General features: G+C 42.9%; 9 non-coding genes and 1 pseudogene across 9 annotated transcripts; all 10 read right to left on the reverse strand.

Moving 5' to 3' along the window:
• Positions 1–13,539: 13,539 nt before the first annotated feature.
• Positions 13,540–13,658, reverse strand: LOC130165718 (5S ribosomal RNA). The gene has a single exon (XR_008826933.1). It is a non-coding gene; the product is annotated as a 5S ribosomal RNA (ribosomal RNA).
• Positions 13,659–13,933: 275 nt separating this feature from the next.
• On the reverse strand, positions 13,934–14,052 carry LOC130165719 (5S ribosomal RNA). The gene has a single exon (XR_008826934.1). It is a non-coding gene; the product is annotated as a 5S ribosomal RNA (ribosomal RNA).
• A 275-nt stretch (positions 14,053–14,327) lies between these two features.
• Positions 14,328–14,446, reverse strand: LOC130165720 (5S ribosomal RNA). Its single transcript, XR_008826935.1, has one exon. It is a non-coding gene; the product is annotated as a 5S ribosomal RNA (ribosomal RNA).
• Positions 14,447–14,721: 275 nt separating this feature from the next.
• On the reverse strand, positions 14,722–14,840 carry LOC130165721 (5S ribosomal RNA). Its single transcript, XR_008826936.1, has one exon. It is a non-coding gene; the product is annotated as a 5S ribosomal RNA (ribosomal RNA).
• Positions 14,841–15,115: 275 nt separating this feature from the next.
• LOC130165722 (5S ribosomal RNA) lies at positions 15,116–15,234 on the reverse strand. Its single transcript, XR_008826937.1, has one exon. It is a non-coding gene; the product is annotated as a 5S ribosomal RNA (ribosomal RNA).
• Positions 15,235–22,125: 6,891 nt separating this feature from the next.
• On the reverse strand, positions 22,126–22,244 carry LOC130165723 (5S ribosomal RNA). Its single transcript, XR_008826938.1, has one exon. It is a non-coding gene; the product is annotated as a 5S ribosomal RNA (ribosomal RNA).
• A 275-nt stretch (positions 22,245–22,519) lies between these two features.
• Positions 22,520–22,628, reverse strand: LOC130165824 (5S ribosomal RNA; annotated as a pseudogene).
• A 275-nt stretch (positions 22,629–22,903) lies between these two features.
• On the reverse strand, positions 22,904–23,022 carry LOC130165724 (5S ribosomal RNA). The gene has a single exon (XR_008826939.1). It is a non-coding gene; the product is annotated as a 5S ribosomal RNA (ribosomal RNA).
• A 275-nt stretch (positions 23,023–23,297) lies between these two features.
• Positions 23,298–23,416, reverse strand: LOC130165725 (5S ribosomal RNA). The gene has a single exon (XR_008826940.1). It is a non-coding gene; the product is annotated as a 5S ribosomal RNA (ribosomal RNA).
• Positions 23,417–23,691: 275 nt separating this feature from the next.
• Positions 23,692–23,810, reverse strand: LOC130165726 (5S ribosomal RNA). Its single transcript, XR_008826941.1, has one exon. It is a non-coding gene; the product is annotated as a 5S ribosomal RNA (ribosomal RNA).
• Positions 23,811–24,646: the final 836 nt, after the last annotated feature.

Consider the following 24,646-nt stretch of genomic DNA (forward strand, 5'->3'; position numbering starts at 1 on the left):
AACTACATTACACTATTCACAATAGTGCTTATTTACCAAAAGAGCTCCAGTAATGACGAGACAGTAACAGTTAGCATTAGCTACCTAGCTACATGTTAGTAACTGTGTGCCAGCAAACATCAACAAACTGAAAATGTAATGTCAAAATACACAACATTGGTTACCAACCATTCAGAAACGTCCTGCTGCAGTAGTAGAGTTTGAACGTCTTCAGCAGCCTGGCTACAGTCCTCGCTGCAGTCGGCCCAGGTTCGAATCCCGCATCGGACGGCCTTTCACTGCATGTCATTCCCCCTCTCTCTGCCTCCCCGTTTCCTGTCACTCTCCACTCCTCACACTCTCTCGCGTAGTGCCCCGTTCTTCCACACTTGAAGCATTTAAACTCCGGGCACTCTCTGAAGATGTGACCCGGCTTTATACAAAGTCTGCACACACGTACCTGCCGGTCATGGATCACTCTGAAATACTCTGTGCCTCTCAACGTCACGAACTTTGTGGAGTACGGGAGCGATTGCACCTCCTTCGTGAACATGACTTTCAAAAACCTAGTCCCGTCCACAATTTGCGTCCCCGGCCACACACGTCTTTTAATCGCCGATACCGGCTTTACTCCCCACTCCTCCAATTTCGCAAAAATGTTCTTGTCCTCCAGATACACTGGTAGCTTTATAAAAGACACCACCATTTCATTATTAATGATGTCTCTAGCATGTACCAGTGCTCCTTTCACCCTGATACCGTCCATCACCTTCATCTTCACTGTTTCGCTCTTCAACGTGATCTCAAAAATGCGCTCACTTCTTACTCTGCATCCGATCACTTCTCCACACTCCTTCTTTACTGCTTTCAATAAGTCCATCATGGATACCGCTTCCGTACCCTCCAGCTCCACCTGCATCGTTAGGTCTTTTCTATAATCCTCTCTGCTTTCACACCGGCCAACTTCTTCCGTCTTGTCTGTTCTCTGTCGTTCCTTCACCAAATGTTTGGTCGTTTCTCGACTTTTCCCCTAATCCTTCTCTTCTCCTTTGTTCTTCTCACTTTCTCCGCCCTCCATGTGCTCTCCCTTCTCCCAGCTGATGTGTTTGCCGTCCCTCCCACGCTCCATTCCTTTGTCTGTTGCCAATTGCTCCATATTTTGCCGTATAAAGGCAAAAAAAACAGCAAAAAAAGCTGTTGGGGGCAGGCAAACTTCCTTAATCTCTCTGCCTGATGCACTTTCAGACACTCAGGAATACGTAAATTAGCTTTTTTTTGCTCTCTTTTTTACAGCTCAGTCAACTCGCTTCAACTCGTTGAAGCAGGAGCAGCAGCGTCCTCTGCTGATTGCAAAGAGATGCGAAAAAGCTTACAGCACCTGGTATTCCCAGGCGGTCTCCCATCCAAGTACTAACCAGGCCCGACCCTGCTTGGCTTCCGAGATCGGACGAGATCGGGCGTGTTTTTTTTTTTTATATTTTATTATCAAAAATATAGCACGATTCTTATTTTACATACATTTAAAGGGCAGACAAACATTAATAAACAAATTGACAAAACAAAAGACACACAGCCACAATAACACTGAGTGCAAAAAAAAAAAAAAAAGTTATAGTTCTGTCTAATAAATCAAATATAATAAACAAACATAAAACAACCAGCGCGAAGCTATGATTCTACCTATTTAACAAAATAAACCAACATAAAACAACCAGCACGAAGCTATGGTTCTGCTTAGTAAACAAAATAAACCAACATAGAACAACCAGCGCGAAGCTATGATTCTGCTTAGTAAACACAAAATACACAAAGTACACACGCATAAGACAAACAGTTCTGCTTACAAAAAAAACCTTATATGTTAATATTGATTGTATTGTTTTCTGTGAATCTGATCAAGCTGTTATGTCTGCTGAAATGTTAATCGAATATGACTGGGTCTGCTGTAAATACTGTTTTGAGATGTGTTGAAACTGTATTTTTGAAGAAGTGTATGACATTTATGGTTTTCTTGTCGTAGAGTGCCATATGGCTTTCCTGGCTATTGTGAGGATTGTGTTTATGAGTGTTATGTTTTGTTTTGCATGTTTTTTTGTGAGCCCAAATGTCCAGTTCCATTTCCAGTCTACATTCCTGTGTGGTGTGTAATTACAGTGTGTTTTAAGTATTGTTTTGACTAAGTTTTGTAAAGGTATGGTGTGTCTACATGAAAAAAGTAAGTGATCTAAATCTTTTGGTTGGTGATTACAAACTGCACATGTCCGTGAATACTTATCTTTGTTGATCTGGTGTAGTCTGATTCCGGTGTATATTCTTCTGTGCCTTATGTTGTAGTCCATGCTTATTGTCTTGCTGTCCATTAGTGGTGTGTCCAAAAAAGTCCATATTGAAGAGATGTCCATGTCCGGGTATGATGTTTTCCAGTGTTTTTCTGCTGTGGGGGGCCTTTGAATATGTTGGATGAGCAACCGGTACCAGGTCCTTGTTTTTATTTCCTTTAAGTCATTTTCCTTGTCCTTTATTTTGTACTGGAACTGGGGAAGGGCGGCTCCGTTTCCCCTCTCTTTTTGTTTCAAAAGGTCACGCCATGTAGGGTCAAGGCCTTGTTCAAATTTCCCCTTTAGTTTTCTTACATTTTCTTTTCTATAATTAACCTTCTTTGTTTTCAGTTTCTCACACACTAAATTGACGTTAAAAGACCCGCTCCCATCCACTACATCTCCCACCCTGGTCAACCCAGCGGCTCTCATAGGGCCGCTGATTAGAACCCTTCCCCCACACATGAAAAAAGGACAGTCAAGGAGAGGTAACTGCAGCACATGTTCTTTATTACTGCACTTAGGCCAGAGGTGGGGCAGAATTTTGTCCCATGCCTCAAGTACCTCCTGGTAGAAGCCAGGTAGGCGGCTCCTGGCCATCCCGGGGAGGAGGGCGCACAGGTTGTACGCGTCTCTCTCCCCGTAATCGGCCAGGTAGCTCGCCATCCAGTCCTCCCAGGGGTACTGCCGTTCCAAGTCAAGAAAATTCTTAATGATTTTGACCCTGAGTGCGTCTTTTTTTGCACTGATGTCAATTAGTCCTAGACCCCCCTCCCTTTTATTAGAAATTAGCACACTGTGAGCAATCGAATTTCCCTTTCCCCTCCATAGGAAGGAGGAGATTGCTGCTGTCAGTGAATTTAGGGCCCATTGCGGCAGCTCACAGGTTCCCAAAATGTGATTGATTTTTGACAGTATCAGAGCATTGACTACAATTACCTTTCCTTTCAATGTCAAACCCCTACTCTTCCATAAATTTAAAATATTCTGTATTTTCCCTAAAACTTCCACCCTCTGTCCCTATCCTCACCCTCGTGCCCCCCTATATACACTCCCAGTATCTTCCTGCACCCATTGTTCACACAAAAACCCCATTTATTTACAATGTTTTGATCCTGTCCTAATGTTCCTAACTCTGATTTGTGAATGTTGATTTTGGCTCCTGATGCTGCACTGTATGTTTTGAAGTGATCTAAAATTCTGTCTATACATTCCCCTGATTTAACTGTGATGGTTATGTCGTCTGCATACTGGGTTAATTTAACTGTTCTGTTTGCTGGTGTGTTTATTCCTAAAATATGTTTGTCTTGTAGTATTGCTTGTGCTAGTGGTTCTGTTACTATACTGTAAAGCAGGGCTGACAGAGGGCAGCCCTGCCTTACTGATCTTCCTATCCTAAAGCTATCTGTTAAAAACCCATTACATTTAATTACACTCCGAGCATCTGTATACAATAATTTCACCCATTCAATAAACCCATCACCATAACCCATTTTCCCTAATACCTTGAACAGAAAATTGTGCTCCACCCTGTCAAAAGCTTTTTCTAAGTCTATTGTGAGCAAATGGCCCCCCTGTACCTTCATCCCTCTTACTGTGTCTCTGATTGTGTGTAATGAGTCCTGTATATCTCGGTTTGGGATGCTATATGGTTGATTTGTGCTAATTACTTGATCTAATGTTTGTTTCAGTCTATTTGCCAGTGTTTTTGTCAAAATTTTGTAATCTGTGTTTAGAAGGCTTATGGGTCTGTAGTTGCTTATGTTGTTCCTGTCTCCTTTGTTCTTATATATTAAAGTTATAATACCTTTTGTGAATGATTCTGGTGTCCGTTTATTGTCCTGAATTGCTTGATAGAGGTCCAGCAACAGGGGGGCCATCTGCTCACTGAAAGCCATGTAGAAGTCGGCCGTTAGGCCGTCACTTCCTGGACTTTTGTTTTTGTTTAGATTTTTGATTGCGTTTTCTATTTCTTTTATCGTTATTTTGCTATCACACCACATTTTATCTTCCTTGTTTATCTTCCTGTCTATGTAAGAGATTATTTCTTCAGTTTCCCTTATATCGCTGCCTTCTTTTTTGAACAGGTTTTTGTAGTATTCTGTTATGATTTCGAGTATTTTTATCTTGTCTTTTTGGATGTTATTGTCTTTATCTTTCAGTTCTTCAATTATGGTTTTCTTCTGTTTTTGTTTTTCTAGCCCCTTTGCATTTTTTTCTTTCTATATTATTTAATTGATTTTTATATAATTCATACTTCCCACAGTCTCTATTCCCTTGATTATCTAGTAATATCAATTCATCTTCTAGTTTCTTCCTGATGTTTTGTTCTTCCTGTTTTTCTTTCCATCTTTCCTCTTTACTAAAATTAATACTTAATCTTTTGATTCTTTCTTTTACAGTGTCCCATTTTTCTATATAATTATTATCTATGAGCATTTCTGTTCTTGCATAATTCAGTAGTTTTTTTATTTTTTTTATATATACTGGGTTTGATAGGAGACTGGAGTTAAGACACCAGGAGCCTCCTCCCCTGATCTCTCCCCCTGTCCCCAGCTGACACACCACTGTGGCGTGGTCGCTCCAAGAATTGAAAGAATAAGATACTCTTTTAATTTGCTTAATTGTATCAGTTGCAGCCAGGCATAGGTCAATTCTTGATTGTTTTAGCTTCCCTTTTACTATCTGCCTCCTGGAAAATTCTCTTTTAAATTTGTTTTCTATTCTCCATATATCTAATAAATTATAATTGTGCATTAATTCATATAATGTGAATCTACTCATATCATTTTTATATACATTATTAACTGAGATATCGGCTTTTGATAACACAGTATTAAAATCTCCTATGATTATTGTTCTATTATTTATCCATCTACCTAATTTGTTAAACATTTCTTTCCTCTCCTTTTCACAGTTACTGGCATATATATTAATTATTCTAAAGGTACTATTATTTACTATCATATCTATAATTAATATTCTACCTTCATTATCCTTATATATTAGTTTACTATTTTCTATCATATTAGTATTTATTATAGTAGCTATTCCACATGATTTATTAGTGCCATTATTATAATATATTTCCCCTTTATATATCTTTGTTGCTGCTTTTAAGCTGTCCTCATCCCATCTTGTCTCCTGGAGACATAGGACATCGCAGGCTGGATTACTTAATATATTTTTCATCCTGCCACAAGTGCGGAGACCATTGATGTTCAGGGAGTGCAGCAGCAACATTGTAACAAAAAAATGTTTTTTAAACACCTAGTTTATTCATCGTTCTTTTTTCTTTCTTCCTTTTCTTAGTTCTAGCGGCTATAGTAGAGGTGTGCTGCTTCCTGATGCTCTGGATGGTGGCGACGTCCATCTCAGAGTCACCGTCTGATTCCCCCTGCTGAGTCGGGGAGGTCGAGGCCGGCGCTCTGGGGGGTGCGGCTGCCGCCTGCTGCAGATCGCTCAGAGTCTCCCCCACGTCCATCGATTCCAGGGCAATGGACGGCTCCGGCCCCTCCGCGAGCCCGTTTCCGCCCTTGCCCTTTCCTCTCTCTCGGGGACCAGAGTTTACACTCAGCCCGTCTCTGCTCTCGACCAGCTTTGTGGCCAGGCTCTGTGCGGCTTTTGCGAGGCTTGTAGCCCTCCGCTGGGGGAGACCCTCTCTGTCAGCCGCTTCCACGGTGCCGCTGCCCCCCTCACCGGCCTCTTCTCCTTCCTCCTCCTCCTCACTCATGTCCTCCGCCTCTGTTGACGGTGCCTCCGATCCGGACCCCGCCACAACATCAGACTCACTGTAATTACAGCTACATTCCTCCATCAGGTTGCAGCACACCTCACATTTTTTAATCTTTTTCTGTTGGCTGCTGCACTCCCTCGCATAATGTCCCTGGACTCCGCACTTGTGACAGGAGAACTCCGGACAATCTCTCAGGATGTGCCCCGGCTGGAGGCACATCCTGCAAACTTTTGCTTGTCTGTCATGTATCACACGGAAGTATTCAGGTCCCATTACAGTTTCAAACCGCGCTGAATACGGTAACGATTGCACTTTGTCATTAAATTTAACTTTTAAAAACCTCGTCCCGTCCGCTACTTGTGTGCCCGGCCACATCCTCCTTCTAATAGCGGATGCAGCCGATACACCCCATCCCTCAAGCTTTTGCATGATTTCCTCGTCTGTGATATACGCAGGTAAGTTTAGAAATGAAACCATTAACTCATCGTTACAAAGGTTTTTTACTAAAATGCTTGTGTTACCTATTTTGAAACCGTCTAGGAGCCGCTCCTTCCCCTTGGCATGAGACATAGTTATCTCATACGTCCTGGCACCGGTCGCTCTGCAGGCAATAAGCCCCCCACACAGAGCTCGGATGGCTCTCATGAGTTCCAGCACCGGGACCTCGTCCTGTCCGGTCACTTCCAGGCTCGCTGTTAATTCCCGATCGTAAGTATTCCCAACTGTCTGCTTTGTTGTTCCTTGTCGCTGCTGTCTCTCACCGACTGCTCCAGTCTCTCTCTCCTCTCCGCCGCTCGCCTCTCGCTCGCCCGCCGCTGCTGCTTTCTCTCTCTCTCCCGCCGCTGCTCTCTCCCTCTCCGCCGCCGCTCTCGGAGCTCCATGGAGTCCCGGCCTGGTCCGATCTCCATCTCCGATCTCCCTCACGGCTCCTCCGATCTCGCTCCTCCGTCCTCTGCCCGTTGCAGCTGTCATTGCTGCTCGCAGCTCTCTCTCCTCTCTCTCTCCTCTCGCCGGCGCCGTCATCGCTGAATCAGCTGTTCCCGTGCTCTCTTCGCTACTTTTTTTTTTCAAACTCTTTCTTCTGACTCTCTGTTCTTTTGTTTCGACTACTTCCCACTCATTCATTTCTTTCTCCGCTACAACTTGACTTAATTTATGTCCGTGATCCATTTCCGTAATTTATGAGCCATTTCCCGCTTCCGTCACCATTAAATCCGTCCGAGAAAACATGAAAAAAAACCTCAAATAAGCCTCCCCCGAACAGTAAAACTGCCGGGGGGAATGTCCACACAAATAAACAAACAAAGGATGCACGGAAAAGTAAGATGTAATGAAAAAAGAAAGAAGAATGAACTAAGGGAAGTAGAAAAAAAAACAGAGGTCCGCGATCCTCTCTCCTCTCTCTCACACAGGTATTGCCGACTCACGTTTGACTCACGCATGCGTGTTCAGAGTGGTATGGCCTCTCTGCTTTCACGCCGGCCAACTTCTTCCGTCTTGTCTGTTCTCTGTCGTTCCTTCACCAAATGTTTGGTCGTTTCTCGACTTTTCCCCTTATCCTTCTCTTCTCCTTTGTTCTTCTCACTTTCTCCGCCCTCCATGTGCTCTCCTTTCTCCCAGCTGATGTGTTTGCCGTCCCTCCCCCGCTCCATTCCTTTGTCTGTTGCCAATTGCTCCATATTTTGCCGTATAAAGGCAATTTCGGACCCCCAACCAGCAAAAAAAGCTGTTGGGGGCAGGCAAACTTCCGTAATCTCTCTGCCGGATGCACTTTCAGACACTCAGGAATACGTAAATTAACTTTTTTTTTTGCTCTCTTTTTTACAGCTCATTCAACTCGCTTCCTCACACACCAAACAAAGGGCGTGTTCAGAGTGGTATGGCCGTAAGCGAGAGGGAGCGCGACAAATACCCTCTTTAAACATGATGATCATGTCCTTCATGCACGAAGCTACGTCTTTATGTCTAGCGCAGGAGCCTTTCCTTTTCAGCGTTTGCTTGTTGCTTTGGCTCTCAAATTCATACATTACATCTTTCATTTGCAGTAAACCTGCCTTCATCATGTTCATATTACACAATAATTTTCCTTCTTTTTTAACACATTCATTTAAAAAAATGGGCATGTTCCTTACTTGTTCTATTGTTTTACACGTATAAAAAATATGCTTCAAAAATTCCACTTGCACCGACAGGACCTCTTTATAAAAAATTGGGAGACCTGCTGTCATCGGTTGTTTCAGTTGCATTAGCAGCACAAAATCACCTATATTATAAATACTATTCAGATAAAATTTCATCATACTTTTCCATACAAATTTTGTCGAATCATATAAATATTTCTGAACATGTTTCAGACGAAACGCTTTCTTTTTACATTCTATATCTACCAATTTCAACCCCCCCTCCTCATATTTCCCAATCAATGTCTTCCTTGCTATTTTCCCCACTTTTGCTCCCCACATAAACACAGTCACCATTTCATTTAGTTTATTTAATACCCACAAGGGTAAATCTATAATTGCTAGTAAATTATTTAACTTAGACAATATTAAATAATTCCATACCATTATTTTACCATTTAATTTTAAATTTCTCATTATCCAATAGTTTAACACCGTACTGGTCCTATTTATTACCTCTGTCCACGCCAAATCTCTTGCTTCCATACTATCCTTACTGTGTTGCCTCTAAGGCATTTCTGTTATTCATTTGTAATGTGTGCTTTAAACATTTCATTTATATGTGATGCTGTTAAAAAGAATTACTGTTAAAAGGTTAAAAAGGTCTATTGAGAGGATTTTATTTTGAAGTTCAAGTCACCGATGACGTCACTTCCTTAAAGGTCACCTGTGTTGATTCATTTCTTGTTGATAGTCTTTTTCCTCTTGGACCGAGAGTGAGGCAGACATGCGAAGCGTGTGCTGGAGCTAAATGTAGCCATCCACGGAGAAACATTGTACAGGCAACGCCGTAATTGTATACATTTAATGTTTGCAGTGTTAAAGAGCATAAAAATAGTGATGATCGCTAGGGAATATATTTTATTTACAATTTAAAAAGGACGTTTTTGGTTATGCTGTTTACACATTTAAAAATTATTCTGCTGGCTATAATTCATTGTGCCTATAAGTATGTTAATTCATGCTTTCAGTTGTTTAAAATACAATATTTGCTGTATTTACAGTTTTCACCAAATGTCATTGAAGACGCCCGAGTAAACAGTCAACTCTACGACTACGACTCATGTTTTCATTGGACACGGTTTAACTTGATGTTGAAACAGAGTTGCTACACTCTGAGTGAGAACATTACACTTACCTATATAAATGCCCAGTAACTTCAAATACCCAGTATTTATTTTAAAAGGCACGTCTACCTGTTCCGGGGCTGGCATATTAAAAAACATAATCTCAGATTTTCCAAAATTGACACATGAACCCGAGGCTTGACCATATATATTTAACACCTCTATCGCTCTATGGACACTTATCATATTTTCCAATAGCAAGGTAGTATCATCCGCAAATTGCTGGACAACACACACATCCCCTCCCGGCAACTTAATCCCTTTAATTAAATTATCTCCCTTTAATAACTTCCCCAACGGCTCCACAGCGATGGTGTATAATATTGATGAGAGAGGACAGCCCTGTCTCACCGATCGCTGTATCAGAAAAGGATCGGTTATCACTCCATTACATTTTACTCTCCCTGTAGCATTAGCATATACCATTCTGATCCACTTTAACAATCTCCTTCCAAAGCCCACTCGCTCCAAAACATTAAACAAAAATTCATGTTCTACTCTGTCAAAAGCCTTATTGAAATCAATTTTTAAAATGATTCCTTCTGTTTTTGACATATTTAAAAACTCAACTACATCTCTCAACGAACACACAATATCACTGACTTCTCTCTCCGGTACACTATATGCTTGAGTCGGCTCAATTATTGAATGTAAGCTTTGTTTAACTCTATTGGCAAAAATTTTCATTAAGATCTTGTAATCCGTGTTAAGAAGAGTGATCGGCCGATAGTTTTTCAAATCTTGCCTATCACCCTTCTTGTAAATCAGAGTTATTACCCCCTCTGCCATTGACTTTGGCATACGTTGCAACATTTCCATCTGTCTAAATAAATTCACCAACACAGGTATTAAAACATCACTAAAAGTTTTATAGAAATTTGTTGTTAACCCATCACTACCTGGACTTTTATTTACCACCAATTGATCAATTGCACTACTCACTTCTACAGCCTTAATTTCTTGCTCACAGAACAATTGATCAGCAATAGAAATAGTTGATGTCATACATTTTAGAATCTCTCGAGTAACTTTAGGATTTGATTTTTCCGACTTGAATAAACTCTGATAAAATTTTTGTACAGTTTCCAGTATTTCCACAAAAGATGTTCTTACCTCACCTTTTTCATCCTTAATTTCATTTATATAACATTTTCTCTGTTTTCGCTTTTCCATATTTAAAAAGAACGCTGTATTCCTCTCTCCCTCCACAGCATATTGTGCTTTACTTCTTATAATAGCCCCTTCACACTTCACCCTTTCCATTTCTTTTAATTCGTTTTGAGTTTTCCAAAGACATAACTCATCCACCGGATATTGAGTTTTTAATATTTCAATCTGTCTTTTTAACAATTGTTCTTTTCTTTTAGATTTATTAGCCATTCGCTTTGCATAATTTATACTTTTTCTTTTAATTTTCTTTTTTACATTTTCCCACCTCTCTAAAATATCTTCCCCATTAACAGTCTCTGAAAACTCAGAACGAATCAAATTCTTAATTGACACAACATAATCTCTATTTGTCAATAAGTTTGCATTAAGATGCCATACACCCCCCCCCTTTCCTCTCCCTTTGATTCTACCCCCACCCAAATAAAAGCATGATCACTCAAAAAATTCAAATTAAAGCGCACAGTATTAAACATTCCCACCATCATTTTTTTAACCAAAACCAAATCAATTCTGCTGCGTTTTATCAATCCCAAATGACTCTGCACCCTTGTATAGTCTCTTCCTTTTGGATGCTGATGTCTCCATAAGTCACATAAGTTATTCACACTCAGCAGATTTTGCAACACTGTCCTGGACATATCTTGTCTCCACTTGCAGTTTTCATTGACATCAATTGTACTTTGCTTGAGATTAAAATCTCCCATTATGATGTCACAATCTTTTCCTCTATGTGTTATGGTTCTTATGAACTGTGTCCTTTCCACCTCATCATTAGGTGCATATACATTCATGATCGTCCATTGTTTTTTATCCACAGTGAATCTGATTTTTATCCACTGTCCCTCTGCATCTTTACTGACACAAATAGCACCACAATCAACACAATTTCTTAAAATAATACTAACTCCCCTCGCATTACCTGAACCAAAACTTGAAAAATATTGGCCTTGCCATATTTTCTTACACCTCTCTTCAAAGTTTTTATCCCAATGGGTTTCTTGTAGACACAACACATTACTATTACAGAGGTTCATGACTTTTTCAAACTTAGCTATGTCTCTTAGCCCATTGACATTCAAAGAAATGAAAGAGAACATCATCAAAAAAAACACAAGGGGAAAAAAAGAACTCCTAAACTACAAGATTGTGGCGCATATTTAGTCTGTTTACCCACTATCTTATTCACTTTTTATTTTTTGCTTTCTTCTTAGCCCTTAATCGTCTGAACGACACCTGCGTAGGGCTCTCCCCCCCTCCGTTCTTTTCACCCACCTACTGTTTTCCTCCATCTCCTCCACATTCTTGTCCCGCTCCATCTGCCCACACGGCAGGGACCCTGAGCTGTCGATCCTCTCCATCCTCCTTTCACTTCTACTCCTCACTCTGCTTGTTGAACCTCCGCTTTCCTCCCACTGCGGCGTGGAGATCCGTCCTCTCTGTTTCACCTCTGAGACGTCTGTCGACCACCCCGCTTGATCACCGTTATCCTCTTCTTCCTCCTCTCCACTGCTGCCGCTGTCCTCCATCTCCTCCACCCTCTCCTCCGATGCCTCCTTCTGCTCTCCTTCTTCCACCGTTTCCTCCTTGTCCTTCACTCCTGTTTCGTTGTCTGTCTCTTGCTCTTTATTAATTGTTTCCGCTCCTTTGTTCGTACATTCCCGTGCATAGTGCCCCGTCATACCGCACCGGAAACAACGAAAGTCAGGGCATTCTCTAACTATATGTCCCGCTTGTAAACAAAGCCTACATACTTTTTCCTGATTGTCATGTAATACCCTAAAATACTCCATGCCCTCCACCGTTTCAAACTTGGTTGAGTATGGCAAGGATGTCACCTGTGCATTAAACTTAACTTTTAAAAACCGTGTCCCATCATAAATGTCCATCCCTGCCCATTTTCTTCGTTTGATCGGTGACACCGGCTCTACTCCCCACTGTTCTAATTTATCGAAGATTTGTTCATCTGTTGTATAAATGGGCAAATTTAAAAACGAAACAATTTTTGTATTCTTGATCACTTCTGATGCAATTATCCTTGTATTGTTGATTTTAAATCCATCCAACAGTCTTTCTCTGCCCCTCGCATTCCCCATTGTCAGTTCCCATTTTCCATCATATTTAGTCCTGCAACCCACCACTCTTCCACACGTATTTTCCACTGCTCTCAACAGTTGTAACATACCTATTTTCTCTTCACCGTCCATCTCCACATTCACCACTAGCTCTTTTCTTATCTCGTCCCCCGTCGTCTTTTCTCTCTCTCCGCTCCTTATATCTGCTGCGTCCCGTCTCGCTCCATCTCTCGCCGCACTTGCGGATGCTCCCGCCGCTGCTACCGTCTCCGCCATTAACGCTCCTTTTCTCCCTCCACCGTCTTCTCTCGTCTTCCTCACCTCACTCCTCTCCGCTGCCTCCGTCCTTTCCTTCTCGATTCCAGCCGATCTTTCACCCGCCATAACTTTGTCCGTCGTTACTGTCATTGTCCCGTTCCGTTTCTCCATTGTTTTTGCCGTCGTCTTTTCCATTTCGTTTAATCAGTGCCGTAATGTCCTTCCTTTTCGTTATACTCCTCCCCTTTACAGCTCCCGCTGCTAGGGGAAAGAGCCTCCACCTTCTTAATTTCAACACTTGTTCTTTTTTGTTGTTTTAGAAATGTTTGTCTCGTTAAATTTGTCGCTCTTCTCTCGTCCTCTCCCTCCACACGTGCACACTCCAGAACCGGAAACTCGTGTTCAGAGTGGTATGGCCGTAAGCGAGAGGGAGCGCGACAAATACCCTCTTTAAACATGACGATCATGTCCTTCATGCGCGAAGCTACGTGTTTATGTCTAGCGCAGGAGCCTTTCCTTTTCAGCGTTTGCTTGTTGCTTTGGCTCTCAACATGTCAACTTTGTAACATTTTAATACAAAAGTGTCTTTACATTGTGATCTGTGCTGTCCCGTCCCCAAAAGTGCAGCCAGGTGCAGAGTAACAGGTTGTTGAAGCAGGAGCAGCAGCGTCCTCTGCTGATTGCAAAGAGATGCCAAAAAGCTTACAGCACCTGGTATTCCCAGGCGGTCTCCCATCCAAGTACTAACCAGGCCCGACCCTGCTTGGCTTCCGAGATCGGACGAGATCGGGCGTGTTCAGAGTGGTATGGCCGTAAGCGAGAGGGAGCGCGACAAATACCCTCTTTAAACATGACGATCATGTCCTTCATGCACGAAGCTACGTGTTTATGTCTAGCGCAGGAGCCTTTCCTTTTCAGCGTTTGCTTGTTGCTTTGGCTCTCAACATGTCAACTTTGTAACATTTTAATACAAAAGTGTCTTTACATTGTGATCTGTGCTGTCCCGTCCCCAAAAGTGCAGCCAGGTGCAGAGTAACAGGTTGTTGAAGCAGGAGCAGCAGCGTCCTCTGCTGATTGCAAAGAGATGCCAAAAAGCTTACAGCACCTGGTATTCCCAGGCGGTCTCCCATCCAAGTACTAACCAGGCCCGACCCTGCTTGGCTTCCGAGATCGGACGAGATCGGGCGTGTTCAGAGTGGTATGGCCGTAAGCGAGAGGGAGCGCGACAAATACCCTCTTTAAACATGACGATCATGTCCTTCATGCACGAAGCTACGTGTTTATGTCTAGCGCAGGAGCCTTTCCTTTTCAGCGTTTGCTTGTTGCTTTGGCTCTCAACATGTCAACTTTGTAACATTTTAATACAAAAGTGTCTTTACATTGTGATCTGTGCTGTCCCGTCCCCAAAAGTGCAGCCAGGTGCAGAGTAACAGGTTGTCGAAGCAGGAGCAGCAGCGTCCTCTGCTGATTGCAAAGAGATGCCAAAAAGCTTACAGCACCTGGTATTCCCAGGCGGTCTCCCATCCAAGTACTAACCAGGCCCGACCCTGCTTGGCTTCCGAGATCGGACGAGATCGGGCGTGTTCAGAGTGGTATGGCCGTAAGCGAGAGGGAGCGCGACAAATACCGTCTTTAAACATGACGATCATGTCCTTCATGCACGAAGCTACGTGTTTATGTCTAGCGCAGGAGCCTTTCCTTTTCAGCGTTTGCTTGTTGCTTTGGCTCTCAACATGTCAACTTTGTAACATTTTAATACAAAAGTGTCTTTACATTGTGATCTGTGCTGTCCCGTCCCCAAAAGTGCAGCCAGGTGCAGAGTAACAGGTTGTTGAAGCAGGAGCAGCAGCGTCCTCTGCTGATTGCAAAGAGATGCCAAAAAGCTTACAGCACCTGGTATTCCCAGGCGGTCTCCCATCCAAGTACTAACCAGGCCCGACCCTGCTTGGCTTCCGAGATCGGACGAGATCGGGCGTGTTCAGAGTGGTATGGCCGTAAGCGAGAGGGAGCGCGACAAATACCCTCTTTAAACATGACGATCATGTCCTTCATGCACGAAGCTACGTGTTTATGTCTAGCGCAGGAGCCTTTCCTTTTCAGCGTTTGCTTGCTGCTTTGGCTCTCAACATGTCAACTTTGTAACATTTTAATACAAAAGTGTCTTTACATTGTGATCTGTGCTGTCCCGTCCCCAAAAGTGCAGCCAGGTGCAGAGTAACAGGTTGTTGAAGCAGGAGCAGCAGCGTCCTCTGCTGATTGCAAAGAGATGCCAAAAAGCTTACAGCACCTGGTATTCCCAGGCGGTCTCCCATCCAAGTACTAACCAGGCCCGACCCTGCTTGGCTTCCGAGATCGGACGAGATCGGGCGTGTTCAGAGTGGTATGGCCGTAAGCGAGAGGGAGCGCGACAAATACCCTCTTTAAACATGACGATCATGTCCTTCATGCACGAAGCTACGTGTTTATGTCTAGCGCAGGAGCCTTTCCTTTTCAGCGTTTGCTTGTTGCTTTGGCTCTCAACATGTCAACTTTGTAACATTTTAATACAAAAGTGTCTTTACATTGTGATCTGTGCTGTCCCGTCCCCAAAAGTGCAGCCAGGTGCAGAGTAACAGGTTGTTGAAGCAGGAGCAGCAGCGTCCTCTGCTGATTGCAAAGAGATGCCAAAAAGCTTACAGCACCTGGTATTCCCAGGAGGTCTCTCATCCAAGTACTAACCAGGCCCGACCCTGCTTGGCTTCCGAGATCGGACGAGATCGGGCGTGTTTTTTTTTTTTATATTTTATTATCAAAAATATAGCACGATTCTTATTTTACATACATTTAAAGGGCAGACAAACATTAATAAACAAGTTGACAAAACAAAAGACACACAGCCACAATAACACTGAGTGCAAAAAAAAAGTTATGGTTCTGTCTAATAAATCAAATATAATAAACCAACATAAAACAACCAGCGCGAAGCTATGATTCTACCTATTTAACAAAATAAACCAACATAAAACAACCAGCGCAAAGCTATGATTCTGCTTAGTAAACAAAATAAAACAAACATAAAACAACCAGCACGAAGCTATGGTTCTGCTTAGTAAACAAAATAAACCAACATAAAACAACCAGCGCGAAGCTATGATTCTGCTTTATCTATATGAAACAAACATAAAACAACCAGCGCGAAGCTATGATTCTGCTTAGTAAACACAAAATACACAAAGTACACACACATAAGACAAACAGTTCTGCTTACAAAAAAAACCTTATATGTTAATAGTGATTGTATTGTTTTCTGTGAATCTGATCAAGCTGTTATGTCTGCTGAAATGTTTATCGAATATGACTGGGTCTGCTGTAAATACTGTTTTGAGATGTGTTGAAACTGTGTTTTTGAAGAAGTGTATGATATTTATGGTTTTCTTGTCGTAGAGTGCAATGTTCCTTCTTATCCATATGGCTTTCCTGGCTATTGTGAGGATTGTGTTTATGAGTGTTATGTTTTGTTTTGCATGTTTTTTTGTGAGCCCAAATGTCCAGTTCCATTTCCAGTCTACATTCCTGTGTGGTGTGTAATTACAGTGTGTTTTCAGTATTGTTTTGACTAAGTTTTGTAAAGGTATGGTGTGTGTACATGAAAAAAGTAAGTGATCTAAATCTTCTGGTTGGTTATTACAAACTGCACATGTCCGTGAATACTTATCTTTGTTGATCTGGTGTAGTCTGATTCCGGTGTATATTCTTCTGTGCCTTATGTTGTAGTCCATGCTTATTGTCTTGCTGTCCATTAGTGGTGTGTCCAAAAAAGTCCATATTGAAGAGATGTCCATGTCCGGGTATGATGTTTTCCAGTGTTTTTCTGCTGTGGGGGGCCTTTGAATATGTTGGATGAGCAACCGGTACCAGGTCCTTGTTTTTATTTCCTTTAAGTCATTTTCCTTGTCCTTTATTTTGTGCTGGAACTGGGGAAGGGCGGCTCCGTTTCCCCTCTCTTTTTGTTTTAAAAGGTCACGCCATGTAGGATCAAGGGCCTGTTCAAATTTCCCCTTTAGTTTTCTTACATTTTCTTTTCTATAATTAACCTTCTTTGTTTTCAGTTTCTCACACACTAAATTGACATTAAAAAACCCGCTCCCATCCACTACATCACCCACCCTGGTCAACCCAGCGGCTCTCATAGGGCCGCTGATTAGAACCCTTCCCCCACACATGAAAAAAGGACAGTCAAGGAGAGGTAACTGCAGCACATGCTCTTTATTACTGCACTTAGGCCAGAGGTGGGGCAGAATTTTGTCCCATGCCTCAAGTACCTCCTGGTAGAAGCCAGGTAGGCGGCTCCTGGCCATCCCGGGGAGGAGGGCGCACAGGTTGTACGCGTCTCTCTCCCCGTAATCGGCCAGGTAGCTCGCCATCCAGTCCTCCCAGGGGTACTGCCGTTCCAAGTCAAGAAAATTCTTAATAATTTTGACCCTGAGTGCGTCTTTTTTTGCACTGATGTCAATTAGTCCTAGACCCCCCTCCCTTTTATTAGAAATTAGCACACTGTGAGCAATCGAATTTCCCTTTCCTCTCCATAGGAAGGAGGAGATTGCTGCTTTCAGTGAATTTAGGGCCCATTGCGGCAGCTCACAGGTTCCCAAAATGTGATTGATTTTTGACAGTATCAGAGCATTAACTACAATTACCTTTCCTTTCAATGTCAAACCCCTACTCTTCCATAAATTTAAAATATTCTGTATTTTCCCTAAAACTTCCCTCCACCCTCTGTCCCTATCCTCACCCTCGTGCCCCCCTATATACACTCCCAGTATCTTCCTGCACCCATTGTTCACACAAAAACCCAATTTATTTACAATGTTTTGATCCTGTCCTAATGTTCCTAACTCTGATTTGTGAATGTTGATTTTGGCTCCTGATGCTGCACTGTATGTTTTGAAGTGATCTAAAATTCTGTCTATACATTCCCCTGATTTAACTGTGATGGTTATGTCGTCTGCATACTGGGTTATTTTAACTGTTCTGTTTGCTGGTGTATTTATTCCTAAAATATGTTTGTCTTGTAGTATTGCTTGTGCTAGTGGTTCTGTTACTATACTGTAAAGCAGGGCTGACAGAGGGCAGCCCTTCCTTACTGATCTTCCTATCCTAAAGCTATCTGTTAAAAACCCATTACATTTAATTACACTCCGAGCATCTGTATACAATAATTTCACCCATTCAATAAACCCGTCACCATAACCCATTTTCCCCAATACCTTGAACAGAAAATTGTGCTCCACCCTGTCAAAAGCTTTTTCTAAGTCTATTGTGAGCAAATGGCCCCCCTGTACCTTCATCCCTCTTACTGTGTCTCTGATTGTGTGTAATGAGTCCTGTATATCTCGGTTTGGGATGCTATATGCTTGATTTGTGCTAATTACTTGATCTAATGTTTGTTTCAGTCTATTTGCCAGTGTTTTTGTCAAAATTTTGTAATCTGTGTTTAGAAGGCTTATGGGTCTGTAGTTGCTTATGTTGTTCCTGTCTCCTTTGTTCTTATATATTAAAGTTATAATACCTTTTGTGAATGATTCTGGTGTCCGTTTAATGTCCTGAATTGCTTGATAGAGGTCCAGCAACAGGGGGGCCATCTGCTCACTGAAAGCCATGTAGAAGTCGGCCGTTAGGCCGTCACTTCCTGGACTTTTGTTTTTGTTTAGATTTTTGATTGCGTTTTCTATTTCTTTTATCGTTAATTTGCTATCACACCACATTTTATCTTCCTTGTTTATCTTCCTGTCTATGTAAGAGATTATTTCTTCAGTTTTCCTTATATCGCTGCCTTCTTTTTTGAACAGGTTTTTGTAGTATTCTGTTATGATTTCGAGTATTTTTATCTTGTCTTTTTGGATGTTATTGTCTTTATCTTTCAGTTCTTCAATTATGGTTTTCTTCTGTTTTTGTTTTTCTAGCCCCAAAAAAAACGCTGTACATTTTTCCCCCTCTACTAAATTTTGAAACCTGCATCTAATTGCTGCCCCTTTGCATTTTTTTCTTTCTATATTATTTAATTGATTTTTATATAATTCATACTTCCCACAGTCTCTATTCCCTTGATTATCTAGTAATATCAGTTCATCTTCTAGTTTCTTCCTGATGTTTTGTTCTTCCTGTTTTTCTTTCCATCTTTCCTCTTTACTAAAATTAATACTTAATCTTTTGATTCTTTCTTTTACAGTATCCCATTTTTCTATATAATTATTATCTATTAGCATTTCTGTTCTTGCATAATTCAGTATTTTTTTAATTTTTTTATATATACTGGGTTTGATAGGAGACTGGAGTTAAGACACCATGAGCCTCCTCCCCTGATCTCTCCCACTGTCCCCAGCTGACACACCACTGTGGCGTGGTCGCTCCAAGAATTGAAAGAATAAGATACTCTTTTAATTTGCTTAATTGTATCAGTTGCAGCCAGGCATAGGTCAATTCTTGATTGTTTTAGCTTCCCTTTTACTATCTGCCTCCTGGAAAATTCTCTTTTAAATTTGTTTTCTATTCTCCATATATCTAATAAATTATAATTGTGCATTAATTCATATAATGTGAATCTGCTCATATCATTTTTATATACATTATTAACTGAGATATCGGCTTTTGATAACACAGTATTAAAATCTCCTATGATTATTGTTCTATTATTTATCCATCTACCTAATTTGTTAAACATTTCTTTCCTCTCCTTTTCACAGTTACTGGCATATATATTAATTATTCTAATAGTACTATTATTTACTATCATATCTATAATTAATATTCTACCTTCATTATCCTTATATATTAGTTTACTATTTTCTATCATATTAGTATTTATTATAGTAGCTATTCCACATGATTTATTAGTGCCATTATTATAATATATTTCCCCTTTATATATCTTTATTGCTGCTTTTAAGCTGTCCTCATCCCATCTTGTCTCCTGGAGACATAGGACATCGCAGGCTGGATTACTTAATATATTTTTCATCCTGCCACAAGTGCGGAGACCATTGATGTTCAGGGAGTGCAGCAGCAACATTGTAACAAAAAAATGTTTTTTAAACACCTAGTTTATTCATCGTTCTTTTTTCTTTCTTCCTTTTCTTAGTTCTAGCGGCTATAGTAGAGGTGTGCTGCTTCCTGATGCTCTGGATGGTGGCGACGTCCATCTCAGAGTCACCGTCTGATTCCCCCTGCTGAGTCGGGGAGGTCGAAGCCGGCGCTCTGGGGGGTGCGGCTGCCGCCTGCTGCAGATCGCTCAGAGTCTCCCCCACGTCCATCGATTCCAGGGCAATGGACGGCTCCGGCCCCTCCGCGAGCCCGTTTCCGCCCTTGCCCTTTCCTCTCTCTCGGGGACCAGAGTTTACACTCAGCCCGTCTCTGCTCTCGACCAGCTTTGTGGCCAGGCTCTGTGCGGCTTTTGCGAGGCTTGTAGCCCTCCGCTGGGGGAGACCCTCTCTGTCAGCCGCTTCCACGGTGCCGCTGCCCCCCTCACCGGCCTCTTCTCCTTCCTCCTCCTCCTCACTCATGTCCTCCGCCTCTGTTGACGGTGCCTCCGATCCGGACCCCGCCACAACATCAGACTCACTGTAATTACAGCTACATTCCTCCATCAGGTTGCAGCACACCTCACATTTTTTAATCTTTTTTTGTTGGCTGCTGCACTCCCTCGCATAATGTCCCTGGACTCCGCACTTGTGACAGGAGAACTCCGGACAATCTCTCAGGATGTGCCCCGGCTGGAGGCACATCCTGCAAACTTTTGCTTGTCTGTCGTGTATCACACGGAAGTATTCAGGTCCCATTACTGTTTCAAACCGCGCTGAATACGGTAACGATTGCACCTTGTCATTAAATTTAACTTTTAAAAACCTCGTCCCGTCCGCTACTTGTGTGCCCGGCCACATCCTCCTTCTAATAGCGGATGCAGCCGATACACCCCATCCCTCAAGCTTTTGCATGATTTCATCGTCTGTGATATACGCAGGTAAGTTTAGAAAGGAAACCATTAACTCATCGTTACAAAGGTTTTTTACTAAAATGCTTGTGTTACCTATTTTGAAACCGTCTAGGAGCCGCTCCTTCCCCTTGGCATGAGACATAGTTATCTCATACGTCCTGGCACCGGTCGCTCTGCAGGCAATAAGCCCCCCACACAGAGCTCGGATGGCTCTCATGAGTTCCAGCACCGGGACCTCGTCTTGTCCGGTCACTTCCAGGCTCGCTGTTAATTCTCGATCGTATATATTCCCAACTGCGTGCTTTGTTGTTTCTTGTCTCTGCTGTCTCTCACCGACTGCTCCAGTCTCTCTCTCCTCTCCGCCGCTCGCCGCTCGCTCGCCCGCCGCTGCTGCTTTCTCTCTCTCTCCCGCCGCTGCTCTCTCCCTCTCCGCCGCCGCTCTCGGAGCTCCATGGAGTCCCGGCCTGGTCCGATCTCCATCTCCGCTCTCCCTCACGGCTCCTCCGGTCTCGCTCCTCCGTCCTCTGCCCGTTGCAGCTGTCAATGCTGCTCGCCGCTCTCTCTCCTCTCTCTCTCCTCTCGCCGGCGCCGTCATCGTTGAATCAGCTGTTCCCGTGCTCTCTTCGCTTCTTTTTTTTTTTAAACTCTTCCTTCTGACTCTCTGTTCTTTTGTTTCGACTACTTCCCATTCATTCATTTCTTTCTCCGCTACAACTTGACTTAATTTATGTCCGTGATCCATTTCCGTAATTAATGAGCCATTTCCCGCTTCCGTCACCATTAAATCCGTCCGAGAAAACATGAAAAAAAAACTCAAATAAGCCTCCCCCGAACAGTAAAACTGCCGGGGGGAATGTCCAAACAAATAAACAAACAAAGGATGCACGGAAAAGTAAGATGTAATGAAAAAAGAAAGAAGAATGAACTAAGGGAAGTAGAAAAAAAACAGAGGTCCGCGATCCTCTCTCCTCTCTCTCACACAGGTATTGCCGACTCACGTTTGACTCACGCATGCGTGTTCAGAGTGGTATGGCCGTAAGCGAGAGGGAGCGCGACAAATACCCTCTTTAAACATGACGATCATGTCCTTCATGCACGAAGCTACGTGTTTATGTCTAGCGCAGGAGCCTTTCCTTTTCAGCGTTTGCTTGTTGCTTTGGCTCTCAACATGTCAACTTTGTAACATTTTAATACAAAAGTGTCTTTACATTGTGATCTGTGCTGTCCCGTCCCCAAAAGTGCAGCCAGGTGCAGAGTAACAGGTTGTTGAAGCAGGAGCAGCAGCGTCCTCTGCTGATTGCAAAGAGATGCCAAAAAGCTTACAGCACCTGGTATTCCCAGGCGGTCTCCCATCCAAGTACTAACCAGGCCCGACCCTGCTTGGCTTCCGAGATCGGACGAGATCGGGCGTGTTCAGAGTGGTATGGCCGTAAGCGAGAGGGAGCGCGACAAATACCCTCTTTAAACATGACGATCATGTCCTTCATGCACGAAGCTACGTGTTTATGTCTAGCGCAGGAGCCTTTCCTTTTCAGCGTTTGCTTGTTGCTTTGGCTCTCAACATGTCAACTTTGTAACATTTTAATACAAAAGTGTCTTTACATTGTGATCTGTGCTGTCCCGTCCCCAAAAGTGCAGCCAGGTGCAGAGTAACAGGTTGTTGAAGCAGGAGCAGCAGCGTCCTCTGCTGATTGCAAAGAGATGCCAAAAAGCTTACAGCACCTGGTATTCCCAGGCGGTCTCCCATCCAAGTACTAACCAGGCCCGACCCTGCTTGGCTTCCGAGATCGGGCGTGTTCAGAGTGGTATGGCCGTAAGCGAGAGGGAGCGCGACAAATACCCTCTTTAAACATGACGATCATGTCCTTCATGCACGAAGCTACGTGTTTATGTCTAGCGCAGGAGCCTTTCCTTTTCAGCGTTTGCTTGTTGCTTTGGCTCTCAACATGTCAACTTTGTAACATTTTAATACAAAAGTGTCTTTACATTGTGATCTGTGCTGTCCCGTCCCCAAAAGTGCAGCCAGGTGCAGAGTAACAGGTTGTTGAAGCAGGAGCAGCAGCGTCCTCTGCTGATTGCAAAGAGATGCCAAAAAGCTTACAGCACCTGGTATTCCCAGGCGGTCTCCCATCCAAGTACTAACCAGGCCCGACCCTGCTTGGCTTCCGAGATCGGACGAGATCGGGCGTGTTCAGAGTGGTATGGCCGTAAGCGAGAGGGAGCGCGACAAATACCCTCTTTAAACATGACGATCATGTCCTTCATGCACGAAGCTACGTGTTTATGTCTAGCGCAGGAGCCTTTCCTTTTCAGCGTTTGCTTGTTGCTTTGGCTCTCAACATGTCAACTTTGTAACATTTTAATACAAAAGTGTCTTTACATTGTGATCTGTGCTGTCCCGTCCCCAAAAGTGCAGCCAGGTGCAGAGTAACAGGTTGTTGAAGCAGGAGCAGCAGCGTCCTCTGCTGATTGCAAAGAGATGCCAAAAAGCTTACAGCACCTGGTATTCCCAGGCGGTCTCCCATCCAAGTACTAACCAGGCCCGACCCTGCTTGGCTTCCGAGATCGGACGAGATCGGGCGTGTTCAGAGTGGTATGGCCGTAAGCGAGAGGGAGCGCGACAAATACCCTCTTTAAACATGACGATCATGTCCTTCATGCACGAAGCTACGTGTTTATGTCTAGCGCAGGAGCCTTTCCTTTTCAGCGTTTGCTTGTTGCTTTGGCTCTCAACATGTCAACTTTGTAACATTTTAATACAAAAGTGTCTTTACATTGTGATCTGTGCTGTCCCGTCCCCAAAAGTGCAGCCAGGTGCAGAGTAACAGGTTGTTGAAGCAGGAGCAGCAGCGTCCTCTGCTGATTGCAAAGAGATGCCAAAAAGCTTACAGCACCTGGTATTCCCAGGCGGTCTCCCATCCAAGTACTAACCAGGCCCGACCCTGCTTGGCTTCCGAGATCGGACGAGATCGGGCGTGTTCAGAGTGGTATGGCCGTAAGCGAGAGGGAGCGCGACAAATACCCTCTTTAAACATGACGATCATGTCCTTCATGCACGAAGCTACGTGTTTATGTCTAGCGCAGGAGCCTTTCCTTTTCAGCGTTTGCTTGTTGCTTTGGCTCTCAACATGTCAACTTTGTAACATTTTAATACAAAAGTGTCTTTACATTGTGATCTGTGCTGTCCCGTCCCCAAAAGTGCAGCCAGGTGCAGAGTAACAGGTTGTTGAAGCAGGAGCAGCAGCGTCCTCTGCTGATTGCAAAGAGATGCCAAAAAGCTTACAGCACCTGGTATTCCCAGGCGGTCTCCCATCCAAGTACTAACCAGGCCCGACCCTGCTTGGCTTCCGAGATCGGACGAGATCGGGCGTGTTTTTTTTTTTTTTATATTTTATTATCAAAAATATAGCACGATTCTTATTTTACATACATTTAAAGGGCAGACAAACATTAATAAACAAGTTGACAAAACAAAAGACACACAGCCACAATAACACTGAGTGCAAAAAAAAAAAAAAAAAAAAAAAAAGTTATGGTTCTGTCTAATAAATCAAATATAATAAACCAACATAAAACAACCAGCGCGAAGCTATGATTCTGCTTAGTAAACAAAATAAAACAAACATAAAACAACCAGCGCGAAGCTATGATTCTGCTTAGTAAACAAAATAAAACAAACATAAAACAACCAGCGCGAAGCTATGATTCTGCTTAGTAAACAAAATAAACCAACATAAAACAACCAGCGCGAAGCTATGATTCTGCTTTATCTATATGAAACAAACATAAAACAACCAGCGCGAAGCTATGATTCTGCTTAGTAAACACAAAATACAC

The sequence above is a fragment of the Seriola aureovittata genome, chromosome 24 (assembly GCF_021018895.1).
Source record: "Seriola aureovittata isolate HTS-2021-v1 ecotype China chromosome 24, ASM2101889v1, whole genome shotgun sequence".
In the NCBI taxonomy this organism is placed as follows: domain Eukaryota; kingdom Metazoa; phylum Chordata; class Actinopteri; order Carangiformes; family Carangidae; genus Seriola; species Seriola aureovittata.